This window comes from Nelumbo lutea, chromosome 2 (assembly GCF_056320005.1).
Source record: "Nelumbo lutea isolate HS-2025 chromosome 2, American lotus-T2T, whole genome shotgun sequence".
Lineage (NCBI taxonomy): Eukaryota > Viridiplantae > Streptophyta > Magnoliopsida > Proteales > Nelumbonaceae > Nelumbo > Nelumbo lutea.
In genome coordinates this window covers 69,494,496-69,506,714 of record NC_142685.1, presented here as the reverse complement: position 1 = coordinate 69,506,714, position 12,219 = coordinate 69,494,496, and positions in this window count along the sequence as shown.

The following is a 12,219-nucleotide window of genomic DNA, read 5'->3' as shown; positions in this document are numbered from 1 at the left end:
TATTTATACACTTTATTTATTTAATAAAAAAAAATCCATGTTCCTCAATCATCAAACAGGTGGAACAACTCATGCTACACCTTTGTAGCGAAAAAAAAAAAAAAAAAAAAAACTCATGCTACACCTCAATATCTGACAATACTTATGTGGAGAATCAAGCAATCATCCATTTGAAATATTTAATATTCATACTGGTGGTACATGCTCCTAATTCAAATTAGCCTGTTTAGGCACTTTTGGGGTATAGTATGAATAACCACATTCTCTTCTCAACAGATTTAAAGAGTTCAAAAATTTTAAAAAGAAAAATGATTCTCTCCTCTCCCTATTAACTATTAGTTGTTTCCTTATAAAGAAATATGCTTCTCCCTCTCTTAATTTTTTTGATTGGTTCATTAAACACAAAAAGACTACAAATATAAGGTTCCAGCCAGATTGGTGGTGAATAATGCCACCAATAACACACATCGTCAAAAGATTTAGCTCTCTAAGCCAGAGTATGCACAGCTCTAGAGGAGGACCTTTGGTGAACATGAGATTCAGCCATCTAAGCCATGCTAATCCCACCATCTTTTTCACAATGGAGCTATTTTCACAAGAATGCTTCAGGGTCTCAGCCCTACGAAATTATAGTTACCTGTTCTAGCTCTACTATTAACAAGTAAAAAGTCCCAGTGAAACATACTACAATCAAATGCAACCAAAATCACAAACAGATGACATGTGAGAGTATTTTCTCAACACAAATAAACGAGAGAAGTTGCAATTGATATCCCACTGTGCATTAAGAAAAGCTTATTCAAGAACTATGAGCACCTGAACTGGACCAAAAGCCTAAAAAGAAGAAAGGACAACTTACCCATATCGAAACAATTGCATCCAAAACCCAACCAAGCTGCCCTATCATTGAAAGATAAGTTAATCCAATAGCCAAAGCAAAATTACCCAAAACCCTCACATATTGTTGTTATCTCTTCTGCCCCCACCACCATTAAATCCAAAGCCCTGGTTAACTTTAACTAAAACATCCCTCTTCTTCCTCCCCTTCTTCTCTTTCAGGAAAATCTCATCTTTCCCTATGCTCTCCCCAAACAAAGACCATCTCTCCACAGAAGCCCTCCATCTGAATGCATTCTCCTGGAAATAATCGACTTTTCTTCTTGATTGAGAACAACAGTTGGTGGGTTGAAGGAATCTTAGCCCAAAGGAGCTTCTCTTCTTGCTAAGATCACCGGATAGGCCGTAGAACACTGGAACGTTAATTCTTGAAATCTGAAGGGTGGCGAACTTGTGACTGTTTTATATAGACAAAACTGTGATTGGGGGTGTCTATAGGGGATTCATGGCAGGTGGGTATGTGGTTGGCAATGGGAAGACAAGTCTTCGAGAAGGTGACTGTAGCGATCGTTGAGACTCAGGGGCTTCTTCTCCGCCATCGGAGCGAGAGGCTCCACTTCGCAACAGCAACAGAAAGAGATGAAAAGTGTTGGCTGTACGTCTGGTCTCCGGGACGTGGGTGTGGTGTGTTAGGGTCTCAGCGGAGGGTGTGGAGTGGGGGTTCAATACAGAGGCAGCGCTTCCAGCGGTGGTGGAGGTGCTGATAACAGGAAGAAGATGGTTAGTGGGAGAGAGAGAGAGAGGAGATGATCGAAAATTACTCTGATAAGGCCCAAGTAATTTTCTTAGCATTTTCTTTTCTCACCGGGGTCGCATTATTTTGGTGCAACCCTGCTCACTTAATTTTGGGATCCCGCGTCCCTCTTGTTTCTCATCCCAAAACACTGTTTACTAGTAAAAAAATACAAGAAAGGGAGAATAATTCAGGAATATTCCTTTTTCTCATCCCTTTCTCAGCAATCAAACATACCCTTAGGTTGTGAGGACCCAACATGGTTTTCTAGGTTCCTCTCATTGTTTTGTGGCGAAAAAACAAAACATTGTGCGGCCTTTGTGGGAATATACACCATTTTGTTATTCCCCCTTTTGGAGAGAGATTTTGTTAATAGCCAAGCAACAACAGAGCTTGCAAGAAGACACTTTCATAGTTAACTAATCTTGGCCTAATATAATTTTTTTTTCTAATTTTTGTTTGTATATATGTATGTAATCGTCAAAGTGATGATGGAAATTTTTAATTGAACATCTTTCGATTTGGGATTTGTTGATGATTTAAACTATTCCAATCAAAGAGTGGGGTGTCTGGTTTCTAGGTCCAAGCTTGTGCAGCACATTCATGGAGGTTGGGGTTCTAGGTCTGTTCTCGATGATCATATGTGCTGATCAGGACTCTGCGGTGTGTATATGGGAGGGCTTCGTGTTGTCTGCAGGTGCTTGGACTCTCTCTCTATAGTTGTTGTAGACTTTAGACTGCAGATGGTTGATAAAGAAAATTAGATGACACTTGAAGGGCATTTGTGTCTTTCTCCATGATACTTAGCGACTGATTAACAATAGGTAATAGATTACCGTGTTTCAAAAATTCGGGCACTATATTGTCGCATTTTAAATTTCGGGTACTAAATTGGCACTTGGCCTAAAATACAGGATACCTATCAGGAATTTAACAAGAACCTAAAGAGATATCTTAGTTACGACATTAATGTTGATAAATCCTTATCCTTGTTAAGTGCACATTCACAAGGTGGAGTGGAAGATAATTGAGACTAATACCCTGTACTTAGGGCCTAATCTCACTTTAAACCCAAATTTTCAAAATTAAATGCCCCAAAAGTCCAAGTTTAGTTCAAAATCGTTAGTTGTCGTGTGGCATGTGAAACGATGCAAATATTCTTTTGGTGTCACCTAATTTTCTTTATCAACTATCCAAACGCCCAAATTTATTAGAAGTTGATAAAGAAAACCAATTTATCAAAAAGCGATCCGACAAAACCCACAATCTACCAATTGTAGACCTGCTCTATATTGCAGCAACTGTTGAATTGTATTGGAAAAAAAAAAAAAAAAACAATACAATTATCCTTAGTCCCTAATTGCCACCCTTGCTCCAACGGGAATTATCATGTTTGATCTCTAAGGAACTCCTCCATTGTTTGATCCATTAAAAGCTTGTCTTGTATATCTCCAAATTGTAAAGCAACCAATTCATACAATGTCCATGCAACACGGCAAATCCAATATTACCATTTCCACCACGTGGGCATCCTCTGCAAACAACCAGAAAAGGCATTAGTATCTCTACCTTTTCAAAAGAAAGTTGACACTAGAAAGGTTCCATATTCCATAGAATGCAAATGAAACTATGGCAGTAACATTGTGGTTTGGAGTTACACCCACTACCATCATACCACAGAACATGAAGAGATACCAAAAGAATTTGGAAACAGTCCATTCAAATCCAATCATAGCATAGAGCCATAGACTATGGCCCCATGTACCACTACTTGTACAAAGATATGTGGAATCTCAATCAACACCTACAAGAAAAGGAAATAAATATTCTAGTAAGGATTCAAAGGTGACTTGATTATTTTCCTCTTAGAATAAAATTTCAGTACATACTTTGTTGATTTTCTTAATGAAGGGTATATCAAGTACCTATTCGAAGGCATAAGGTAAGGTGGAATACGTTCCAACCACTATCTCTCTATAAAAGACTATTCGTTCTATTGCAAAGGCCAGCTGAACATAGGAAGCATTTTGTATCCCAAGGAAAATAATAGAGAGAGAATAGGAAAGAAGAAGAAGAAAAAGAGAGGGGAAGAGAGAGAATAATAGAAAGAATAGAAAAGATGGATTGGTGGTGGCTTTGGGGTTGTTCAACATTGTTTGGTTCAGTCTTGATTATTGAAGAAGCAGATGACGAAAAGTATCTTATTTTGAAGGGTAATTTTGATATTTTCAAAAGTTTTAAGTCGCACATGTCACCATGTGATAGAGGTAACTGACAAGCTATTAACAACAGGGACTAAAATGGCATTTTTCAAAAGTTTAGGTACTAGAATGGCATGTTTTGAAATTTACATACCAAAGTGAGACTAGTCCCAAAGTACAAGGTACTAATCTACAATTTACCCTAACAAGAAATGGTGACAGAGTACAAATCTTATCACAACATATTGCTAGCCATGTTCAAAGTACAACAAATGTTCCCGATGTGCAAAGGTAGTTACAAACTCAACGATGACTTTACAATGAATTCAGCCTGTAGGACCTTACCATGGAGCTTGTGTATGGGCAAAATATAGAGCAAATTTTGGAATATGTGAGAATAGTTTCTGGATAGGAGATCTAGAGATGATCAAAGTTCCTTATAGAATTCAATAATTCACATTTTCTTGGGCAATTTCTTTAAGAAGTAATTCCGACTAAATCCAAACTTTTCAAAAGAGGAGAGTTACTCTAATTGCCCAATGTGTGAGAATTATGAGGAGAACACCTTCTGTTTGGGTCATGGCTGAGCTGGTCCTGAGAGACATGTGGCCGCCCAGTCATCGCCCAGCCACATCGGCATAAGTCGATCGAGCTACGCTATTATTGTGGCCCCCCATCTTATCCTTTCAGCCATGTCAGCTATACAACGCACGGATGAACACAACTAAGGATAAAGAGGAGTAAGGAAAACGAATCCGCTGGGGAATGAGACTCTATCTCAAATACCTCGACGGCTAACCTCATCCTGACAAACTCGAAAGCCCAATCCAACCAGGACACGGATCTTCGGCTATTAAAAGGTACTCCATGCTCAAGGTAAGGGATCCAACTTCTCTAACACCCGTACCGCTACTTAGCTCGGCCCAACATCCTTATAGCTCGGCCCGACTATCTACCACCTCCTACTAACTTAAGTGTCGGAGTACTTACCCAGGGATATAACTCCTCGGGCCTCTGACTTCTCCTTTCATGATCATAGGTCTTGAAGCGCAGCCTTATCCTTGTAGCTCGGCCCTACCCTGCCAGTAAGGACTATCTAGTTGCTCTCCTTAGTTCGTGCACCAACTTGGATTGAGCAACATCACCTTCCATCTTCTATTTAAATACACCTTTGCTAAAGCAATTTGGTTGCAGGTTTACGTGGGATTAAACCAGATAGAATGCTTGGAAATTCAACCATGAGTGTTACGTAATCATGATGGAGCAAGGCCAATGAAGATAAAGAAACAAAGGAATATCTATTGGCTAAATTAGTAACAAGTCTATGTTATTTGTGGGAAGAAATGAACAATATGGTCTTTGAACGAAACAACCCTAATTATAGCAAGTGCTACACCACATTAATAAGAGTTTAGCAGTAACCATGTTTTAGACCTAAATTGGAATCCCGCACAACATTGTTTTGAAAATAGTACATTTGTAAATTTATTGCATCACCTTTTTAATATTTTCATAAGTGGTGGTTCACATAGAAGTTTGCATGATGTTTCTTATGGTTTTGTTATCCTTGATCAAAACAAAAAGGTTCATTGCAATAGTAGAGGAATCATACACTAAATGGTAACTAGTCCAAGCAAAACGGAAGTGGTTTTGAAAGCCTCAAAGATGGCTTAATCCCTTAAAATCCAAAGAGTGAGATTATTGATGTAGCTACCATTATAAGTTAAACGAAGTATGTGGTTATACCAGCTAGATGGATAAAACATTCCTTGCTCAAGTTAAACATGTGGCAACATCTTTTGAGCTTTGTAAGGGTCGTTTTGTTCATAGTTGGAATCGGATTTAGACTGCCCATTTGGTTTAGATGGGAATTTGGATCGGAATTTGAATAGGATGGAATGGTATTCTCATTCTCAAGGGAGAGGAATGGGAATTGAATTTTGATTCTCCTAAGCAATAGGCCCATTTGTGTGGCCAAATCCTGAGGCTCCATGTGTCCCTAAATTGAATGCTCAAAAACTTGTTGATGACCCAAACCGGCCCAACAACTAATATGGCCAACCAGTGTCACTCGAAATCCTCTAACACACCAAAATCCAGATAAAGACAATCACTAAGAAGCTCAAGTCGAGCCTGGCTGCCATCTCCCAATAGGACTAGAAATCCTCAACAAGCATGAAAAACTCCTTTATAAATAGGTAAGACACCCCAAAGAAAAGATATGCACACTATAGCACTCCTTCAGCCCTCACCTCGTCCTTTTGCTTTCCTTACTGACCTAGACTCCTATATTTGGTCCAGTGATCCATTGCTCACATACTAACTTAAGCATTGGAGAGTTATCCCCCGAGGCACACCTTGGGACTCTATCTTTCTTTTAGTTGCCTTTGAAAGTAGCTTGGTTCACACAAAATCTCCTTGGCTCATCTGAATCCCAAACTCCTCCCTCTTATTTGTTTCTCAGGTTTTGACCGCAACATATTGACGTCATTCATGGAAACCAACAAAAAAGCCTAACAACTATTCTTTTGAAGACTTGCACCCACACCAGCAAGATTTATAAGCCATGTCTCACTCTTAGCAAGTCTCCATGGTCACAAAGAACCAACCACAACCAAACTCTCCATATGTAGAAAAGGAGAGAACAAGCCCATCACGTAGGATCAGTTCCAAAGCCTCCAATGTCGAGTTAAAGATCTCCTCACCCTACCAATTCACGAATGTGCAGCATCTCAATAAAAAGATCAGGACCTAGAACCCTTAACCAACCAACCTAACCATCTCAACAACCAAGTAGAATGTCCACCCCTAAATAGGGGTGGGTTAAAGCTGAATCGAGCAAAATACTTGGCTATTTGAGATCAGTTCATTGAAATTGTGTTAGGCTCAAACTCGAGCTTGAGCTTAGCTTAGCTTGATTCAAAGTTTGCAAGTTCGACTATAAGCCAAGTTTTTTTTTCTAAAAAATAAAATTTATAAATATATATTTTTTTTATTATTTTACATACAAAAAATTTTTATTATTATACATATAAAAATGTTTTTATTTTACATACAAAAAATAAGAAATAAAAAAATTATTTACGATTATACATAAAATAAAAATACAATCTATAATATAAATTATTATTACATACATACATATATATATATATATAACTAGTAATTTATATGTATGTATGTATGTATGTATGTATGTATGTATGTATGTATGTATGTAATAAAAAATATTTATTTATTATACTAGGCTCAATTAGGCTCATGAGCCTCATGAGTTGAGCTTCACTAGGCTCAAGCTCGGCTCGATTAGCAAATGAGACTATATATCAGGCTTGAGCTCAACTCAAAGCTTGGTTTAAACCGAGCTTGAGTAGCTCATGAGAAGCTTGGCTTGTGGCCACCCTTACCCCAAAACAATTAGGATCATTGGTCTTTGGGTGACCGAGTACATCATCTAGACATCTATGACAAGTAGCAACCTCCAAAGCAACACTATCAATCATAAGACAACACTTAGGGGGGACCCTCCAATTAGAACCCCTTCGATAGTCTCTAGGACCAGGACCAACTTGGTTATGGATGGGCAAAATCAATCCCCAAAATCGGGTCGGAAATGAAACCTAGATTAAAAGATTGAAGACATCTTAGCACAATTTTTAGCAATTGAGGAAACAAGAAAGTCACAGTTCAACCTGAGACAACAATTATCAAAGGACCTTCCTTTAACTTCACACATTCAAGACAAGACACGCAAGCCTTTGACAACACAAGAGACCTCATAAACCACCTACAGAACTTCAAGGCCCTCATGATCCTCTACAACTACAACAAGTCAATCACCTACAAAGCCCTCCAAGCCATGTTCACAGATACAACTTGGTAATGGTTCTCTAAAATACCACTCGAGTTAATTAGATCATGGAACCAATTCGCCAACATGTTCATGAACCACTTCATCAATAGCGAGAAGTATCGGATGACCTTGGTATCACTGATAAAAGGATATTAGAAAAGTTATGAGTCGCTATGGGAATATGTACAGAGGTTTAATGCTAAGGCCCTGGGGTAAGGGACCTTGCTCCCTCCATTGCAGAGATTGCACTCACTAATGGTGTTTGGAACAGAAAATTCAGCTTCTCCCTAATGAAAAAGCTGCTAAAACATATTGTTGACCTCCTCTTCCAAACCAACGAGTACATTAATGTCAAGGAGTATGATAAATTGGATCAAAGGAAGAGAGAGAGAGAGAGAGAGGACCATAAAGACAGAGAAATGAACAATCGTAGGAAGAGATCATTTTAAGTTGATGACCTTAGCCACACACCCAAGTCCTTGAACTATAACTGCTAGACCCCCTTGAATGCTTTGCGAACACAAAACCAACTTGAAGTCCTCGACAATCCCTTCCTCAAATGACCTAACCAGTTGATGGATAGAGTGATAGTCGTCATCTCAAGGAGTTTGGCATTAGGATAAGAAAGTGCCTTAGCACGAATAGCGTATTCTTAAACAATATAAGTTGCCTAGTAGTCATCAAATAAATCACAATGAGGATGTCATAACTTTTTTCAAACAATTGAAAGTAGTCTACGTCCCCTACAATGATGCCTTGATTGTTTCACTCACTGTGGAAAACTTCACTATTCATTGAATCATAAATGACACAGGTAGCTTAGTGGATGTTATCTTCAACAAAGCATTCAAGAATATGGAGATCAATTGAGAGTTCTTTCAACCCACCAACACACCTCCGATCACTTCATCGGAGACATAGTCCGACAAAAAGAAAAGAGCACACTCCCCATCACCTTTGAGGATCCATCATCGATTGATCTACACTCAACACATTAAGGAATTTGGTCATGACCTACCACCTGGAAGTGAAGCTCTTGACCAACAATGGCACAAGAGTTGTATGAGGAGACCAAGCAATGTCGTGAGACAATGCTACATAGTTGCAAATAAAGGCAAGATGATCTTTTCTTGGTCCTTATCCTTTGACAATTTATACCTCTATAAAAGATTATGGCCCATCACAAAGAATCAATGGAATGCCTTGTACAAAGTACATGTCAAGGATTGTCTCCAAAATGACTATTGACCAACTCAGTATGGATCTAACATACCACCTCATTCGTCAAAATGAGGAATTTTGCATCATAGAGGTGGTAGGTCAATGACAAGGAAGTAGATAAGTTCCTTAGTGCCAAGTTCATCTAAAAAATAGGCTACCCTGAGTAGCTTGCTAACATGGTAATGGTTAAAAAGGAAAATGGGAAATGATGCATCTGAATCAATTTCGCTGACCTAAACAAGGTGTGCCCAAAGGATAATTTCCCTTACCTAAGATTGATGAACTCGTAGACGTCACCTTGGACCATGAGTTACTTGGCTTCATGGACACATTCATGGGGAATAACTAGATCAATATGCATTCTCTCAACCAGGAAAATGCTTTGTTCATCACTTCCTATGGTCTATATTGCTTTCAGTGATGCCCTTTGAATTGAAGAAAGCCCTCACAAAGTAAAGTCTTTGAAATGAGCTCCTCCTCTATCTCTCAAATGGAGATGAAGTTGTAAGTGCAGTCCTTATCAAGGAGGAAGATGGCCAGAAGCTAATCTACTACATCAACAAGGTTTTGTAAGATGCAAAGACGAGGTACCCAAACATTGAGAAAGTTGTCATGGCCCTAATTTCTTCGACCATAAAACTAAGAGTCTACTTCAAAGCACATAACATTACAGTACTAATCAACCAACCTCTTACATAGATTTATCAAAAATTAGAGATGTACGATTGACTGATTAGGTAGGTTATGAAATTCAGGAGTTTGATGTCTAGTACAAATCTCAACCAACCATCAAAGCTCAAGTGCTCGCTAATTTTGTAGAGAAATGCACATTCTCCACCACTAAGATCATAGCTTCACCCACCTGGACATTGCATGTTGATGGGTCATCCAACCAAAAGGGGAGTGGTACTGGACTTATCTCATTCAGTCCAAACAACACTACCCTAGAGTACACCCTCTATTTTTCAAAAGAAAACATCCAAGTCGACGCTTAATCTAAATTGGCCAACTCATCTTACTTTAACCTTGGAATAAAAGTGTGTGTTAAGGCATTGACTCAACCCATAATAAAATGATGAGGCTTAGAAGATGGTGATACTTATTCAGGCTAAGCCCAATTAGATGAACCCAATCATAGAGTACATAAAGGATAGGATAATCCTCGCAAACCAAGTCAATGCCCACAAAGTTGCTCGCTAAGCCACAAGGTAATACCAGCATCTAAGGATAACTCTACAAGTGATCATTTACCCTACCCTACCTCAAGTGCCACAAGTTTAAGGAAAATAACTACATCCACTGGGAGATATGTGAAGATATCTATAAAGAGCACTTGGGGGCAAGGCTTTAGCACACAATGCCTCCTATCAAGGATACTATTGGGCAACCATGAAGTAAGATGCAAATCGGCTTGTCAAACGATGTAACACTCCAACATCGCCCACCAACCAACCATTAACTTAATTTCAATTAGTAGCTTATGGCCCTCCACTCAAAAGGGTATGGGCATTTTGGGCCCCTTCATAACCACTATAGAATTGGGGAAGTTCCTTATAGTGGTTGTCAGCTACTTCACCAAATGGGTTAAATCCAAGGCCATGGCACATATCATAAAAAAAAACATTATAAATTTTCTTTTTAAATAAACTATTTGTCAGTTTGGGATACCTTGGATTCACATCATCGACAAAACAAGGAGTTTAATGAGGGCCCCTTTAGAAAGTTTTATGAGTAGCTCAACATTGAGCAAATATTAACTTTGGTTCACTACACAAAATGCAATTAACAAACTAAGGTGACAAACACAACATTTCCCCACAAGTTGAAGATGAGGTTTGACTAAGCAAAGAACCTATGGGTAAGGAATTGCATAACATATTATAAACATGCCAAACTACACCTAGGTTGGCGATAGGTAAGATACCTTTCAACTTGGCCTTTGGAACCAACACCATGATACTTGTGGAAATCGACTTACCAGCCTTACAAACCAAGAAATTCAATGAGATTACCAATAGCAAGCAACTCAAAGCAAGCATATACTTGCTATAAGAAACTAAATAAAATCTTGACAAAGAACAACTACCTATCAGTAGAGGACGTGTAAGTAGTATAACAACCAAGTCTATAGAAGGCAATTCAAGGAAGGCAACCTTATGTTCAAGAAAGTTGTACAACCTAAGAATAAGCTTGCACCAAATTGGGAAAGGCCCTACCACACACCAAGGTCTAACCTGGCACATATCACCTGAAAACCCTAGAAGGGAAAGTTGTGCCATGCTCCTAGAACCCTTCCAATCTAAGAATGTATTACTAGTAGTTTGTACCTCAAATCTGATTTTCATTTTAAATTAGTTGATCTCCCTTTCCGTGCAAGAACTTAGCACCCCCAAAATCCCAAAGGATCTAACTTATGCATGAAAGGAAATGACGGTTGAGTGCCAAAGTTGTCAATGTGAATTCTATCAATCATCTGGTTGCACCAATGAGTCAAAAGTTGGTCACTAGTATAAACCCAACTCATCCAAGAAGGATAAGGTGGCATAATTGAAGAATCTAATGGATGAACCCCTCATACTAAGACTTCATATAGGCTAATTCAGTATAACTCTAAGGTTGTTGTCCCAAGTCATATTGACCAACTGATCAAACTGACGTCCTAAGACTCGGTCACTACCAGGAACGTGACTTTCTTGCAAAATGTTATGTGATTTATCCAATGAACTAAATGGATAAACCTCACATAATGGCCTTATTCATGCCACATTTCATGTCAATCTACCCTAACTAGTGAAATTTGGCAAAAAGATTAAAAAAAACGCACAACAACTCATAACTAAAACACCATTTCATTACTATTGACAAAAAAGGGCTTCAACAACTTAAGGCATAATCTAATGTTCAAAAAAGAAAAGGCCAAAGAAGGTGCACAGGCTCGAAGCATATATACTTGAGAAAAAAAACAAAATGAAGTGTCAAGCATTGATACTGGGGTCAAGCATTGATACTGGGGTAAGGCCAGATCGAAGTCCAATGGCTCGAACCCCTTGTCTTCCAACTGCTTAGTCTAATTCTCTTCTAATGTCTTAATCCCTTCTACTTCAACGATGGACTCCTCCAAGGCATCCTCAGGATCAAGAAAGTCAGGGTTTTAGTTGTGAACTATTGAGTGACATTTCCCTTGCACAAGCTAAACCCCAACCAATAAGGTAGTGATCATGTATGCACTTAAGTCCTTTTGGTGCATAGTAAACTCTTAGTTTTTAGAGAAAAGTCAAGCTTGTTCTTCTTCCCTCATAGTCCATTCATCATCA